At 42.8% G+C, this 17,865-nt stretch overlaps 1 pseudogene; it reads right to left on the bottom strand.

The window, feature by feature from the left end:
• Positions 1 to 2,787: 2,787 nt before the first annotated feature.
• On the bottom strand, positions 2,788 to 3,680 carry LOC101420509 (protein MAK16 homolog pseudogene; annotated as a pseudogene).
• Positions 3,681 to 17,865: the final 14,185 nt, after the last annotated feature.

Here is a 17,865-nt window from a genome sequence, read left to right as displayed (position 1 = left end):
ATTAGATTACCCTAGGCTTAAGCAACTATACTATGGTTTGAATTACTGAGCTAAACGTCTGTCAAAGAGGAGCAGGTGCTCTCTTGACACTTTAGATGTCACATTCCTACAATGTTAGTACCTATTATGGGTAGGAAGGGGGGGCGGGATCTGTTCACCTGCCTCTAGTTTCTCTATGAGTTTAAAGGGTCAAACTAGCACGACTCTTTAAAGGTAGAATAGGTAGTTTTTTAGGTGATTGAGAAGACAGTGATGCTAGCCCCTCCTTGACGGTCGCATAGCTAGTTTAGATATGGAGGAAGGATGTTCAGATTATGGTTTCAAAGTTTTGAAAAGCCATATCACTTTTGTAAATTTATGAAGGGCTTTGAGCCTGATTGTAAATATAGCACCTCTGAAAATGTACAATGTTATTTAACCCAGACATTCCCTGTACCCAAGTCATATTCTTCTATTATACTTAGATTTAAATGGTTTTCATTGCCAACATGCTCCAGCATTTCCCTACTCTAAGGTTGCCGGATTTTGTAAATTAAACTATAGGAGAGCCAGTATAAGTAGTATATTTAGGATCTACTTATATTGTATACAGTAATGGGTATATTTGGCAACTACTTATATTTAAAATCCACTTGTTTATATGAAATTCAAATTTGACTGGGCATTCTGTATTTTATCTGGTCACCTTAACCTACCCCCAATAGCTCATATTCAGCTTTCTCACTTTTCTTGAATTTTTAAAAAAGATTTATTTATTTATTTATTTATTTATTTATTTCTCTCCCCTTCCCCCCCCCCCCCACCCCTGTTGTCTGTTCTCTGTGTCTCTTTGCTGCGTCTTCTTTGTCCACTTCTGTTGTTGTCAGTGGCACGGGAATCTGTGTTTCTTTTTGTTGCGTCATCTTTGTTGTGTCAGCTCTCCATGTGAGCGGCGCCATTCCTGGGCAGGCTGCACTTTCTTTCACACCAGGTGGCTCTCCTTAAGGGGCGCAGTCCTTGCGCATGGGGCTCCCCTATGCGGGGAACACCCCTGCGTGGCACGGTACTCCTTGCGCGCGTCAGCACTGCACATGGGCCAGCTCCACATGGGTCAAGGAGGCCCGGGGTTTGAACCACAGACCTCCCATGTGGTAGACGGACACCCTAACCACTGGGCCAAGTCTGCCACTTTTCCTTGAATTTTTAATTTCTCTCACATTTCATCTCTTATGCTGTGTCCCCTCTTTAGGCCTTATAGCCATACAAAATGAAAGGCATTTCTTTTTACTTGGTTTCTCCAAAACACCACTACGGCTAGCCTTGGTTGGGGAGAGAGGAGTTTTATAGGAGAATAGTGATGTTAAAAAGAAGCAGTAAAGGGAGGTGGACATGGCTCAACTGATAGAGCATCCACTTACCATATGGAGGGTCAGGGTTCTATATCCAGGGCCTCCTGAACTGAGTGGTGAGCTGGCCCAGGAGCCAGTGCTACTGCGCACAAGGAGTGCCATGCCACACAGGGCGCCCCTGCATAGGCGAGCCCCAACACAAGAAGTGAGTCCCTCAAGGAGAGCCACCCCACGTGAAAAAATCACAGCCCATTCAGGAGTGGTTATGCATACATGCAAAGCTGATGCAGCAAGATGATGCAACAAAAAAAGAGACGCAGTTTGCCCGTGCCGCCTGATAATACAAGCGGATGCAGAAGAACACACAGCAAATGAACAGAGAGCAGACAACGGGGGAAGGGGAGAGAAATAAATAAAATAAATCTTTAAAAAAAAAAAGAAGCAGTGAAAACCTTTATTTCTTGTCATTGATACAACATATAGCTGCATGTAAAAAAAGACCTTTAGTTTATTTGTGTACTTTTTTAATATAGAGCACATTTTTATATACTGAACTAATTAATAATGATCTTCATTAATTATAATGATTTTCATTATTTTTAAACCTATAACTTGGGGGATTTCTATAAATGGATTTGCTCTTTTCATTGAATGAATTTAATTCAGCTCCTTTTTGTTGTTTTATCAGTTTATTCAAATTATTTCATATCAGATAGATTTTTAATCTCAGGCAGTTTTCAGCTAGTGTCATTCATCCTTTCCTTCTTTGAGTATGGTACCAAGAAAGAAGAATCAAGCTTGAAGTGAAAAAATAACAACAAAAACATGGTTTCATGTTTCAGGGACTCCTGGTGAAAAGTCTCCAAAGGTGCAAAGACAGCAAGTGGTGGTTTGTATCAGAAAAGTACAACAGGTTTCTGAAGGTGCTCCCAACAACGTAACTTAGCATTTGTATTAGTTTTCCAAAAAGAGGATTTTCTTTATACCCAAGATTGTATTAATGGAGTTATTTAAGGAAAAAGGTAATTTCATACTAAACATTATGTTAGATCTTCTTTTTCTTTCCTTCCTTTTACCCTTGTAGGTATAGGGAAAGTAGAGCAAGTTTAGTTTTAAAACCTGCCATTTCTAAATAAAATGGGGAAAACAAAGACACCAAGGAAATTGGTGCACAGCATTTAAAACTTAGAAATATTTACAATCTCATCCCGGCCTCAAGTACTTGTCTGTTAATGCTGTTACTTTAATGTATATGTCAATGCTATGAAAATACCTGTTCACAAAGTAAAGCTTTCCTCCACTCTCCCCTAGATTTCTTGCCCATAAAAGTGGCAATAATATCGATAATGCAAATACTGTGTTAAATACAGCATGAAAGCACAAAAATCGGAGGTGTGTGTATGTTTAAAGGTAAAAGTTCAAAATGTTCAGGCCTGTTTATAAATGTTTGAAAGGAAAATCACATGGTCTTGGCCTTGGCCATGGGCTCTGTCTCCTGCTCATACTCTATCTCTACGTAGGCTTGTTTTCTCTGCAAAGGTCCTTTCAAAGGAATTTCGCCTTTGTGTTTGGCATTAAGGGCCTTTTCTTCTTCCTCACTGCAGGATCTAGAATTCTGCTTTTCATCACCACTGGCATCCAGGTTATCCATGTCCTCAAAGTCACGTATGTCACTCATCTACCTCATCATCTTTCACAAATTCTCTTTTCCTCATATCTTCTTCATCTTCCTCTTCATCATCTTTTTCCTCAGCATCTGAAGAATCACTCTCCGCCCCCTGCTGTTCCAGGGCTTTGTCAAAGGCATGAACAAGGAAGTTGTACATGTTGCCCTAGATATCTTGTTTCAGTCTCTCCAATAATTCCTTTTCAATAGCATTATCAGGCTGAGCAGCTACAAATGCCTTTTCCTCTCTTTTCTCCCTCTGTTCCACCTTCTTACTCAAAGGAACAAGTTTCCTCTGTCACTTTAATATAAGGTTTCGAACTCGTATTAGGTACTGGGTGATCTTGGTGAATCTCTGCTTATATTTATTATGTCTAATGAAATGAAGCCAGTAAATTAGATTTTCATCTATTTGCCCCAGTGCTTTCTCATAGTTTTTACTGAGCCAAACCTGTTCCTAGAGATGCCTAGGAAAAGCTACTCATTCTATAACCTTCATATACTAGCACTGTCCTTTTTCTTCTTTGATAGTGGCGTATTGACAGTTTTCCATGGGACAGGATGACCGACTGCATAATCCAGTTAGGCTGTATTCATTTCTGAAAAAGCCCTGAGTCTTGGTTCTCATTTTGAAGGAACAAATGTTTTTTTCCTAGTATAACCCAGATAACATCATCTGACTGCATGGTTGACTGCATGGTGTCGGCGGTTCCGCATGCAGCGCCTGGCCGGATCCGGGGAGCACCAGGGCCAATTCAGCTCCTTTTAATATGGCTGGCATCCATGGCAGAATAAACAACTTTATACTGAAAAATTTAGATATTCCTATCCAAAAAAAGTCTTTCTGTCATATCCTGGGAATGACTGGGAATTTCTTACCAACTTTCTCTTCTCTTTAGGTCACAAGCTCCCACGCTTTTGCTGGGCAGTCTCTTAGGGTCACCTCTTCTCTCCTAGGTCACTGGATACTCAGAAATTCTACTCACTTTATAATCCTTCTCATGCCCTAAGGGCCAACCTACTAAAGCCAAGTGGCTTATCAAAAGTTTTGGTACACATTCTGCTACTAGTCCTAAAACTAACAGTGTTTCTCTCCCAGCTAGAGTTGCTTTGCTAGTGCCTGGAGGCAAAGGGAAGAGAGAGAAGGGGATCAGAAATGCCAGTGTAACTGAGACAATAAAGAATGGAAGCACCCTTCATGGTTCCTTGGATAAATATTGCGCATTTGTGGAGGGAGGGATGAAGATCAGAAGTTGATTGAGTTCTCTAGAGATTTCACTGGGCCTGAGCCAAATGGCAAAGCACAGCTCTGAGAGGGGGAGGGGGAGGCCACCGCCCACCTTTCCTGGCTTCCTCCTGTTACCTGGATTTTCTGCAGCAAAGAAAATTTTGCTGTCATCTGGAACAGATATTGGCATTCTTCTCGTAGGCAGTGGCAGTCGGTGTTATCCTCATCAGCCTGGGTGGCAGGCAACTGCAAAGGGAGCCACAAAGAAGGAGGATAGGGGGCAGGTACTGTTAATAGGTTGGCTTGTGGGCCCCTGTGAGGCTTCCTTTTGGGTTCCTGAGAAATAGCCAGGGGCCACTTTAAATAAGTGACAAAAGGGAGGTCAGGGAAAGAGAGATTATATCTGGTTATTGGGGTTTATGAAGGAGGTGTTAATTACCTTAACCTTGAAGGATTTTTCAACAGGTAACCTCACTTTAAGAGGTAGCATCTTTTACGTAAAGAAAGGTGCATCCACGTATGATTTTTAGTATTGTTGTACTAGATAAGTGTAATGTACCACCAACACTCTGCCAAGAAAACTTTGCATTGCTTTTAGTAAGTAGATGATGATGGATAGCTCTTCCTCTGTTTTTAACAGATGCGCTAGCAATGTGATAGCTCACAAATGAGAAGACTTGGGAGATAGGAAAGTTGAATTAGTCCATTGCCAGTGTATGAGCCATGTTCATTTACTGTACCTTCATGGAACATAAGCCCACAGAGAAGTGTCTTTAATAATACGCCTCCCAAAGAAGGAAAACAAGCAAAGCAGCAAACAAAACCATCACAACCAAGACCTGTCCCTGAGGGTCATAGATGCATACAGTCCGTCTCCTTTCTCCTGGGAGCCACATTCATTACAGCTTGTCAGGGTGACTCTAACCTTCTATCTTAGAACCTTAGCGAGGTGCGTGGATGTGAAAACTTCCAGCTTTGGGTGGCCACACAAGAAGCAAATCCATTTGGTGGATGGACATTTTTAAAACCAGCCACATATGTTAGCTATTTTTATGGCAATTAAATTGTTGGGGGATCTGTGAGGTGAATGTGCAATAAAACCTTTCACAATAAACCATGTGGAAAATCATCTAATCCAACCCCTGGAGGTCAAAAGCCACAGTAACATGTTACTTTATACCATGAAGAATTAAGACTCTTCAGTCAGCTTGCTCTTTCCTTTTTTCTTTATAGACTGGTGCTCCAGATTTGGGGTGAAAGGTTAATTGTGTGAAATGGCAGAGGAGGGGGAATTTGGAGAGACCTCCTTTGCCAGATTTAACTTAGGGAGCACTTTACCAGTAATTTCCAAAGTGGCGTTAATCCTCTGCAGTCTGTGTTCTGCACCCTCTCCACTCCCCCCCCCCCCCCCCCCGCGCCCCCAGGAAGTAGATATTCTTCCCAAGAGAGAGTGAAGGGATATAGAGGGGGAGAAAAAGGGAAATATTTATTTGATGCTTTCTCCAGGACTAGAAGGTAGCAAGGCACATATGTCAGAACAGGATTTCACAGTAGAAGGGCTTGGGGTTTAGAAGGTGTAAAAGAGATAATATGGTCATGTTTATTGAGTCTTATGCATGGGAGCACACTTAGCTTTCGTATCACCGAGGATTTCTCCCATTTTCTTCTGAAAAATAAAAGCTTATGAGAATTCTAAGACACATTCTTACTGATTTGCACTTTGAGGATTTAAGCCTAAACCATTTAGTTGTATGAGAGTTTAGAAACCATTATACCATTATGGTTAAAAATTTTTTTTAAATCTCAGGGCTCCAAAGCATTTGAGGTTTCCAATAACTTCTGAAAAATTATTAATTAAGTTTGTTTATGCCTGTTTGAAGTTCATTTAGAAAACTTCTATTATTTGAGTTTTTATTTCCTGAAAAAAGGCTTCTCATGAAGTCAGTGTATTATCATTTCTCTGTTCTCTGTTCTGCTCATTTGTTTGAGATTTAGAGCAAATCTGAATGACATGAAATGCATAGTTAGAGCTGTTTAAAAAGAAACGGTTGGTATTAACAACTGGAATACTGTTAAATCTCAAATTCTTCATATAACTGAGCAACAGTCTCCACTTTCATTCTCACTGTGTGATAGTTTAAGTCTTGCTTGAGCAATGACATAGGTGTTTGGATCATGCTCACCAACCTCAGGCATGAACAGTCCAATTTTGAATGAATAAAGGTATAAGGACACAGTTCTGTGTGTCCGATTCAATAATATGTGGTCCATATCATCCAGTGATTTCTGACCAACAGGGAATGTGTGCATAAGATGACCGATCAATGGATAGAATTTCCACCTCTCAGCTGGTTGTTAAGTGTGATCCTAGCACCCTGAACTGCACCATTCTCACAACTAACCTCCAAGATCCTGTGTATGGCACCTTTAACTCTCCCCCCTGGGATGAATCTTAAAGAACATGTGGTTCAAAACTTTCATTTTATAGATGACAAAACTGAGGTTCAGAGAGGTGGGTTTGGCTTTCCTATTTAACAAACAGGGCAAGAACCAAGGTCATCTGAATTCAAACTCTTGTCTTGCACTAAAGGGTTGTGCGAACTTGGGCCAGTCCTTTTTCTATCCTGGACCTGTTTCTTCTCTCAAAGATGTCAGATTTTTAATGTTTCTTACCTCCTGGTCTCAACTTTCCTCAGTTCTTTCCACTGTACTGTAACTTTTAATTCATTCGTTCCATAATAAGGAGTGGTTGCTTGGGAGCAGTTGCTCATCAGGAAATGTATTTCTCAGCCACCTCTTTGTGCCTCTTCACCCCTTGTGTCTAGCTGGACCAGCTCTTATCAGTGGGATGTGATTGGAAGAGAAGCACGTCACTTCCAAGAAGTGATTAGGAAATAGATGTGCTTCTCCACTGTTTCTTTCCCCATCTGCTGACTGGAATAAACAGTTTCCAAGACTCTACAGGATGGCAGAGCCTCATAGAAGGCTACCTGCTGAGCAACTGCACTGGACAAGAAATAAACTTTATGTCTTTGCTGTTGTGACAACAGCTAGCATTACCCTGACTAATGCAGTCAGGCAATTGGCACTTATAGAATGCTTACTAAGTACATGGTATTGTGCTGGGCAGTAGGGATCCATTAGTCCCTGCCCTCAAAGAGTTCAAGCTGGTAGGAGGAGCTATATAGGTATACAGATGGTTGCAATATAGTGAGATAAACATGGAATGCTGTACGAGAACATAGCCTTGCGCATTTCAGGAAAGACTCCCAGCAGAGGTAGCATTTAAGTCAGTCTGAACACATAGCCTATTCAATGTTTGGATGAGTATTTCTATTCAAGGGACCAGCCTCCGCAAAGGCCCAGAAATACGAGAGTGCATGACCTGTTCAGGGAACTTAGTGGCTTCAGACCAGGACAGAGAGGTGAGCTGCAGCTTGATCTAAAGGAAGGGCCTCAATTTGAATAAGGTAACCAGGAAGATGGCTTCTGTCATGCACATACCTTGCAGTGACACCTGAGGATGGTGGAATAAGAAGGTAGGGATCTGCAGGTATGGTCTGAAGGTCAGACAGGTAGCAAAAAAAGAGGGATTGGCCCAGAAACGGTACTAGTGGTATCCATATCTTCTTTAACAAAGGAGATAGCCAAATGCTATCAGTTTATAGATCCACTGGATTTAACCCAGGTTAGCAGCAAAGAGAAAAGACAAACAGATCCGAAAAATACAGTTCACTCACCAGTAGTGTTGCTAAGCAGGCATGAGCTTCAACTGTCAACTTGGTGGAAACATTCTGTGACCCTTAAGGTTGCCATAAAAGCAAGAGCTTCAGGGCCATGACAGGACTTTTGGTCTAACACTAATGAATTCCTCCCTCCAGAGAGAGTGAAGTCATTATTTGCATCATGATTTCTGACTTGGCAAATAACCAGGGAGAATAAATAAGAAATCTCCTAATACATTTTTCACTGAGCATCAGCTGCTGGACTTTTCCTGTTATCTTTATTCTAGCCTTGTACTCAAATCTTTATGAAACAGAGTAGAAAAACAACAGAGCCTCCCTTCTCCCAAACCTTGTCTAATCCTTTCATAATTCAAGATCACAGAGCTGCTGTAAAAACCCAGCCTTGGTTTTGCTCATATTCCCTGTGTGCTTGGCAGAGCAAGCAATTCCATTTACCAGCACTCCAGAGAGTGTGTGCTGATAAATAAAGCTGCCACCCTCCGCTTGCCCACCATATTTGAAATGACACATTGGACAAGTGTTCTCTTGCCTCCACTTTTCTCATAAAGAGGCTAAAATGGTCTGAAAATGCAGTAAATCTTAACTTCTAATATAAACTCCAAACACAGGGAAAAAATCATAGGCCCATTTAGAGAGAAGTGAATTTGATGATCAGATGGTGAGGACTTGAATACTAAAGAGAAAAAAAAATCAGAAAACTAATTCCAGTAGCCGCCTGCATGTGTAGGGTTTCTCCTTTTCTCTCCTTGAAGCAAGCTTGCTTTCTCATAGTATAACTTTGTTGGAAACTAAAAACACAAAGTCTGGCAGAACAAAGTCAGCATTAAAAATTGCCCAATTCCTAACTGCAGAACCCCAGAATTAAAAATGCCCCTTTGTTATGATTGTTGATACTAATAGCTTTTATTGAACAGTTGGTATGTGCCAAGACCATGGCAAGTTCTTTCATGCATTATATCGCTAAGCTTCTCTAGGCCTGTGAACTTTCTTTTCAGATCCCCCAGTCTGAAATCAAGGGCATTCTTTCTCCTTTACAACCATTAAGAGGAGAGTTTGAATTACCCATCAAGTCCTGAGTTGAGGCCCCAATGGATGATCTCTAAGGTGAAAGGGTCCAAATGAAACCATCTTGTTGACCTACATAGTAGTTTCCTTTGCCTGGTAGCAAATGCCTCCTCAACCCTGTCCAAACCTACTTGTAATTCTTATTTCCAGCTCCTCTACTTCATCTACTCTGAGCTCCAACCTCACTGCAGTGTGTTCCCTTTTTTCATGCATGCCTCGCTCTTTCCTACCTCTGGGCCTTTGCTCTAGTTCAGTCCTCTACCTAGATTGCCATTTTTCCCATCCTCATCTCATATTCTCTACCCAGCCCTCAAGTGCAGCTCCAATTTCAGAGTTCCTATGAAAGCCTCCCCTAAGACTCCTCTGCATACTAGAAGTTGCATTTTCTTCTCTGACCACGTACTGCTCTTTTTCAAGTTCAGAAAATTGTCTTTGCAATTGTCTTAGCAACATGGTTTTAACAGCAAAAAATGGGAAAAGTAATAAAAATGCCCATCAGTAGGGCACCAGTTATATAAATGAGTATATACTTATAAACTATGAAGAACAATGCAGCTACTAACCATGGTGATACAGATCTATATATTTACTGCTTAAGAAGTTGCCCATTATGGGTAGATAAGTACAAAAACAGGTGTGATTTCATTTTAAACTAATGCAATCTAAATATCACCTGCTCCAAATTTCAGTGGCCCAAGTCTCCCCCCACTCCCCACCTAACCTCAGAAGTGCCCCAAGATTATTTCTGAAAGTCTTCGAAGTGGATAAAGAGGAGGTTCACACGTGTGCATAGCTGCAGTTACCCTTTCACACCTGTCCATGAAGGTGCTCTAAGAAGTTTCATTGCTTCACCTTCTAATGGAGCCCATCATAGGAATGCTATGGATTCTATTAAAGCCATCAGTCTGTGAGCTGGCACTGGATCCCACTGTTGCTGCAGTTTTCCTGACCCCTCTTCCTCCTTAATTCACCATATGTGAGGAGAGTCTGCCACACATCGACCCAACCACTGAGACACAAGGTAAATGGGACATGATCTCCACCATTATAGGTCTCTCAAACTGGCCAGCCTCCCATTCCCAGGTCCTGCTGGGGAGCTCCTTTACAGCTCCAAGATCTCAGTTCTCTGCCAGCTACCCTATGATAGGCAACAAGGACAGAGTGCTGAATGAGAAGACCTGGCTCAAAACTCAGCTCTGTCGTTTACTAGCCTATCATCTTGGGCAGGTCATTTTCATTGAGGCTGTTTCCTCATGTAAAATGGAAGTGAAAATATTACTTAAAGTATATCTTTGTGTGAAAAATAAATGAGATGTGAATATACAGGTTATTTGTACATCATAAAATGTCTTGCAAAAGCCATTATTAAACACACATCTAATCCTATCCCTCCTTCTCTAACTTCTGCTGAGATATCTGTTAATTCCTATGACTTCTGAGAATTTTTAAGGTCTAGTTACTTTTTTTTCCCTCTCCCCTTCCCCCCACTCACTTCCTGTTGTCTGCTCTCTGTGTCCATTTGCTTTGTGTTCTTCTGTGTCTGCTTGCATTCTTGTCAGCGGCACGGGATCCTTGTCTCTTTTTGTTGCATTATCTTGCTGCATCAGCTCTCCATGTATGCGGCACCACTCCTGGACCGACTGCACTTTTTTCATGTGGGGCGGCTCTCCTTGAGGGGTGCACTCCTTGCGTGTGGGGCACCCCAATGCAGGGGACACCCCTGCGTGGCACAGCACCCTCCTTGTGCTTATTAGCACTGCATGTGGGCCAGTTCACCACACGGGTCAAGAAGCCCTGGGTTTAAACCCTGGACCTCCTGTGTGGTAGGTGGACGCTCTATCAGTTGAGCCAAATCCGCTTCCCAGGTCTAGTTACTTAAAAAAAAAAAAACAAAAAAAAAAAAAAACCAGGATGGGAATATCACCTGCTTGACCTCACAGATCTCACTTTTAACTGCACTTGAATGTGAAAAGCCTGACCTCACCTTTGACCCTGACTCAGAATATTTCTCACCATATTAGAAAGATCTAGGCAACACCACAGTAGATCTAGAGGCTCTTGGTAGGAACCCACAGCCCATCTTCAGGTTCTCATCCACTCTTCGGACAGAATCTAGAAACCTACGGACCTCGCATGTAGAAATGCAAAACTGTTGCCCATTTCCAGGAAACAGGATTTGAATGGGCAACCCATGCCTGGGAATGCTGAGGGACATTAAAGAAATGCTCCCACTTTCTCTTACCTCTTCATTGCTTAGCCTTTCCAGGAAGAACCGTCTGTTCTGCTCAAAAGGCCATGATCATTTTTGGACTGTTGTGTGTTTCCCCTGTGGAATTACTTATTTTGTGGGTGTCAGTTACTGTTATGAGGTGTTAATGGGCGTCTGAAAGAGCCATCGCATCACGAAGAAGGTGTCAGGTTTCAATCCCTGGATACAGTTCAGTTTATTTAATTTGTCTCTCCCTTCCCTCTCCCTCCCACCCCCCCCCCCCCCTTAAGGAATTTAAGATTTAAACCCTTGGCCCGTAACTCCAGTTGTCTTATTTATATCTGTTTTAAGGCCACAGACACTGCTGTTCTTGCCCATTATGACTTTGGAGGGAGCCTTTTCCATTCACAGAGAGAGGTTGGGCACTGATGGAAAAACCTGCAATGTTCAAATATTTTGTTCTCTTTTGAGCCCCTTCTCTTGGGAATCGTTAGGAACAGGGCTGATCCTTACTGCTGTGGCTATATGTTGCTGACTTACGAACAAGACATACAGGTTTATGTTCTCATGTGCACCATTTTGAATCCAAGTGTACCCAATCCTTCTTCAGAAACTTGTTCATGATTTTCCTGCTGGCCATTTTTCATCTTGATAAACTCAGGATCCTGTCAGTGTCAACCCTGTTGATGGACAGTCATCCTCTCTCATTTATTCCTCTCTGTTATTTTGATTGAAAAATAATATGTATTTATTGCAGAAAATTTGGAACATAGAGATACACAAAGCAGCCTGTCACCCTGAGATAACTGCTATTAACAATTGGTATGTCTTCCTAGACTTTGTCTATGATCAAATAGACCATTTAACAGAATAGGGCCATCCCATTTATGCTCTTTTGCCAAGTACAGTTTTTTCACTTACTCCTATCCCACCTGTGTTACCATGCCTGGTCAAGCCTTCTCATTCTTGAGCATGATTCTTCATGGCCACAGCACTGAGGGCTCCTGTCTTCAGCAGCTCCTCGTACATCAGTCCATTGGGCCAACCTTGTCTGACTTCTGGTTTGGAAGCCATGGCACAATTCCTGGGGTGGGGAACGACTCATTGGAGTCATCTAGAAAGTCCTATGTATGGAACTGTCCCAGTTCTGAACTCGTTATATACTCATGGAAGGAATAATAGCATAAAAATGTAAAATATTTCCATGTCAGCAGGAACCAAAGGTATCTTCTCAGGGCTCTAACTGAGAAACTTTTACTCTCTAGATCTGCTCCTTTCTTTCTACACTGCTTCCAGAGCCACGCTTGGAATGCCATTTTCTCCCTATTATTATTGTGAATATGAATCTAAAGATGTTGTCTCCAGTCTACTCTTAAGCAAATATACACTAACTGCTGAGAGCCACTTGAAAGCACATTCCCTTAAACATAGTCCTGTTTTAATACCATGCTTGGCTCTCTATAGGTGTTTAGTAAAGATTTAAAGGTTGCATGACTCTCAGTGACCTGGTTGGCCTGCTTTGGAGAACCAAAGGGATCTATTTGGAGAGTCATGTGCATGCACATACATGTGCATGTACACACAAAAAAACCCAGTGCCTCCTCTTTACCACCATGGGACAATATTGCTCTATCTTTCAAACCACAGACTCTGAGTTTCTCCAAATGTTGGTCTTGAGGTCTTCAAGTGATAATGAATTTTGGGTGATGTTTTATTTGGGTCAATAAGCAGGCCTAATTATCTCTTGTGTCTTAGATGAGGAACAAGTCACAAGTGACTCTACCTATCACAACTCTCATTGAACAAATCACCCCCTCCCCACATCTATGGACACTCACTTCAAGGTGACAGGGCAAAGGCTAATGACAGCTGCATTCACCACTCCTCTTTCACCCTCCCTCCCTCCTTCTCTCTCTCTCTCTCACTCTCTCTCTCTCTCTCTTTTTTTGCCTTCCCTTGTGGTTCTTGCTAGGAGCATTCTTTTTTTTTTTTCCCAAATTCTACTCAATTTATTCATTTTTAAAAAAATATTACATTCAAAAAATATGAGGTCCCCATTCACCTCCACTGCCCCCACCCCACCGCTCCCCCCACAGTAACACTCTCCCCCATCATCATGACACATCCATTGCATCTGGTGAGTACATCTCTGGGCATCGCTGCACCCCATGTCCCGTGTTCCACACCATAGCCCACACTCTCCCACGTTCCATCCAGTGGGCCATGGGAGGACATACAATGTCCGGCAATTGTCCCTGGAGCACCACCCAGGACAACTCCAAGTCCCGAAAATGCCTCCACATCTCATCTCTTCCTCCCATTCCCTGCACCCAGCAGCCACCATGGCCACTTTTTCCACACAAATGCCACATTTTCTCGATTATTAACCACAATAGTTCATGAATAGAATATCATTAAGTCCACTCTAATCCTTACTGTATTCCTCCTTCCTGTGGACCTTGGCTTGGTTGTGTGCTAGGAGCATTCTTGAAAGTGAAGAGACATTTATTGAATCCCTTGGAGGTAAACTCTTGTGCTCTGATTTAATCTACACTTGTTCTGTACTATGCCCTGCACATTGTAGGTGGCAGTCAATATTTGTTGAATGGTTAATGTACCTTTGGGCTAGCCTAGAATCCAGAGTTTGTTAGTGAAGAACCACAAAATATTCTTGGGTTCATTATTTGAAGCCATTATTGTAGCTTTGCAATAGCAGAAATCACTGCAGGTTTTCCCTCATGAGCCCAAATGCATGGCCAAATGTGGAGCCAATACTACCCAACCCCCTACCTCCTGCTTATTGTCAAAACACACCACACATTGTAGCAATCTCACTGCCAAAGGTTTATGGCATCCATAAATTGAAAACTATTGCCTCTGACAGTTATGGACCTGTGTGAACACCAGATCATGTTGACTTTCCTGGAATGTGTTTGCAAATGCACCACATCAGCCTTTGGAAGCTGTTGACATCGGAGGCTGTAAGTTCATTAGAGATGGCCCCAGAGCATTGTGGGTCTTGCCATCTAGGATAATTTTTTTCTTAAATTCTTCTATTTTGTTTCAGTGCCAGGGCAGGAGTTGTCTTGGCTTACATGTTTAGCAGACAAGAAAGCCAGTAGAAAGGGAAGCCCAAGTTGCTGGTCAAGTGATGATGTGTGCGAACTGCTTCCCTCTCTTCCCTTTTCTCGGATTGCATTAGGAATGACTAGAGACAGTGGAAATGGTGGTGGCTGTGAATTCTGCTATGAAGGAGAGACTAAGCACAACCTGGTGTTTTGAGCATGATCTGACTAAGCCAGTACAGCCATCTGGAGATCATGCCTAAGACATAAGACCTAGGTTGTGACTCCATTTTCATGGCAGTGCGAACCGCGGACTGCCTGGCCCACATACTTGTGTGTATATGTGCATGAGCCTATGCATATATGTGCCTGTGCATGCATGTGTATGTGTGTATGCCTCTGTGTGTGTATGTGTGTGTGTAATGGAATTCCTGAGAGGACACCCAGGCTCTGTGAAGCCCTTCTTGCTTCCTTATTTTCCCTCTCTGCTATGATATCTTTGTCATTCAGAGAAATAAAAAGAGAATCCCCACTAGTTAGAATATGCCTCATGTGGAGGACCAAGGTGGTGGGATTTTGGGTGAGGTGAGTGGTAAATAGGGTGATTGGAGAGAAGGGTGCTTTTAGGTGGCCAAATTAAGAAATAAGCACAATTGCCCAAGCAGGAAATACTTAGAGACTTAACTAGGTTACTGGGAGTTCAAAAAGGGGAGCAGAAATCTCAGGAGACCCTCTAACCAGTTCCCCACCTACCCTTCTGGGGGCAGGTCTTCCTGTTCTTCAGGGATGGAGATTTTACTGCCAATCTTGGTGGGACATTTCAACAATTTATCAACATCCCAAGTGTAGACCATATAAATGACTAAGTTAAGTTGATTCGTGAATTCATTCATTCATTCATTCTTCCACCATCACCAAGCAGGTACTTTGTGACCTGCCCTCTGCTAGGCTCTGGGGATTCACCAATAAATCAGGCCCTCAAGGAGCTTCCATACCAGCACAGGGACTAACACATAAGCATGCATGTGTGCAATAAAGGGCGGTATGTCTGCAGAAGGTAGAATGAAGGTGCAAAGGAGGATGGCCAGCTCCATATCGAGATGTGTGGCCAGGAGTGTCTTCAAAGGGGAAGTGACAATTGAAATTTTTGTTTTAATGCATTCACCAAGTAAACAAACAGGAGCTAGGGAAAGGCTGTTCTAGAGTGTGCTAAAACCTTGAGGTGAGAGGTAGCTGATGTGAACTCTGAAACTCTGAACCTGGGTTCTAAGCTCCCTTGGTATGTTGTGGGGTGGGGTGTTGGGGATATCAGAAGTCAAATAACTATGGTCTGATTTATTTTATACGTGATTTAAAACAATACATTTATATTAAGCCATGTGAGGCTATGATGAGGCAGAAAGCAAGAACAGCAAAACTTCTAATCCTAAACAAAAGACTTCAAAGAGATGTCAAGGTTTTTGTGGACTGCTTCAGGGTATGCCCCCAAATCCAGACCATGGGAGAAGATAGTTCTTTGACCTGCCTCTTCAATGTAAACAGTTAAGAGATCCTGGTACTGTTTTCAAGAAACTTCATGTGACATTTGTGTAGAAAGGAAAGATGCACAAGAATTCTGAAGAAATACGATGGAGCCTGGTCACAAAGGGCCCTGTGTGCCTGTGTGTCTGTATGTGTACGAGCGCACGCACAAAGGCTTTTCCAAATGCTGCTGAAAGCCCCTGAGAGGGAGAGAAGTGATCAGATTTGGGTTTGCTAGAGATCCCCCTGGCTGCAGAGTGGGAAAGTATTGGAAGCAGCAGCCTGGAAGCAGGGAGATGCGTTAGGAGGCTCTGGGTCTGGGCAGGGGAAACAAAGGGACCTGAAAGGGTTGTGTATGGATGAGAAATGTTCAGGGGATAAAATGTAAGAACCAATTGCCCGATTTAATTTGGGGAAAAGAGGGAAGAAAGGGAAGCATTACGGTAACTCCCAGGTTTCTGGCTTGAATGGATGCTATTCCTTTATTCAGGTTTTCAAGGAAATTGAAAACCATTCCAGGACTCTCCTCTCATACTCCATCCTACTTGACAGTAATTGGGTCTCCTCCCTACAGTCCTTGATTTCCTGAACTCTTCCATCATTTTTCTCACAGCAAAATCCACTGTTGGAGTTAGAGCAGACAGGAGTTAAGAAAAAGGTTCTGTGGGCTAAAGGTGGTGGGTACCTACTGCTTTTGCCCAGCTGGTGTCCATCTCTTTTCCAGTAGGTCCCTGTTTCCCTTTGGGGAATGAGCCCTCCCCTATGCTGTGGTGGGCTGTCAATCAAATTAAGCCAACCTGATTGGCTTTGTTTGAGTCACTTGATCCAAACATAGCCAATCAGGCTTATGGTTAATACTTAAGTTTAAAAAAAAGGAAAGAAAGGAATTTACTGAAAGAAATTTTGCAGGATAGTCCACAAAATCAAAGGAGAGGCTGAATAGCTTAGTGTTAGGATGGGCAGAAACCAGGGACAGTTTTGGGATTAGATAACACAGTGCATAGGACAGATTAATCCCTTCTCAACAGTTTCTGTCCTATCAAGCTGTTCAAGATTCTTGAGAGAGCTTACAACTAAGGAACTCTAGCTGATGCCCAGAGGATCAGGAGAGGCCCCATAGCTCAGAACTCCCTATGTTGGACCCACCCTGGGTTGCAGGAAGAAACCTGAGACCACTCCCTGCTGCCCCATTATGGCCATCTCATGTTATGCATAGGCCTCTCTGCCCATCTTTGGCAGGGAGTTAGTATGCACCTTGCGTGTCTAAACCATCTTCCCCAATATTAGTGAACAACCTTGTGCAAAATTGTTTCAGCTGCCCTGCCCAGCTGTCAGATTGTAAGGAGGAGGGAATCATAAACTGGGAGGCAGCAGAAGACCACCCACAGGTTTCTCCCCAACAAGGGCATGGAAGGGACATCAGAGGCTCTGATTGCTGCAGAGAAAGTTAAATGGAGATGCATAAAAAGAGAGAATGGCAGATGGAGGTGACATCAGGTGAGCTTCGCCAACATGGCATTAATTTTCTCTACATTTTTTACAGACACCATTTTCCAGGTTCTGCTGCTAGAACTTTCTAACATGCCAGACCTGAGTGCCAGGGCAAGCTGGAAAGCCAGCATCCTGGGCTGTGAGTGCCAGGGAGATCACAAACACAGCCACGAATAGCAGCTTGCCTGATATCCCAGTGTCTTTTCATTTCTGCCAAATCGACGGGCCAGCATGGTAATTATCCAGGCCCCATGGCCCAAGTGGCAGGCCTAGAAAGGCAGACCGAGCCTGGAGCCCTGATGCTGGCCTCTGGCAGTGGTTCCTTTTGGAAGCTTTACCTAATGGCCCTCCTTGTTACATTCAGGCAGATCTGTAGCCACCTAGGAAATTCAGCTCTCTCAGTGTCTCTAGCAGCCAGGAGCAATTGCAAAACATCTGTCAATAGTTGGATCAAGACTCACTTCTGTCTCTCTCTATTATCCTTTAACTTCCTATAAACAATAAACAAAGAGGCTTCCCAACTCCTTCCCTTCCAAAAGTCAGCTG

The sequence above is a fragment of the Dasypus novemcinctus genome, chromosome 7 (assembly GCF_030445035.2).
Source record: "Dasypus novemcinctus isolate mDasNov1 chromosome 7, mDasNov1.1.hap2, whole genome shotgun sequence".
Lineage (NCBI taxonomy): Eukaryota > Metazoa > Chordata > Mammalia > Cingulata > Dasypodidae > Dasypus > Dasypus novemcinctus.
The sequence above is the reverse complement of the archived record's forward strand: the minus strand, read 5'-3'. Positions and strand labels throughout refer to the sequence as shown.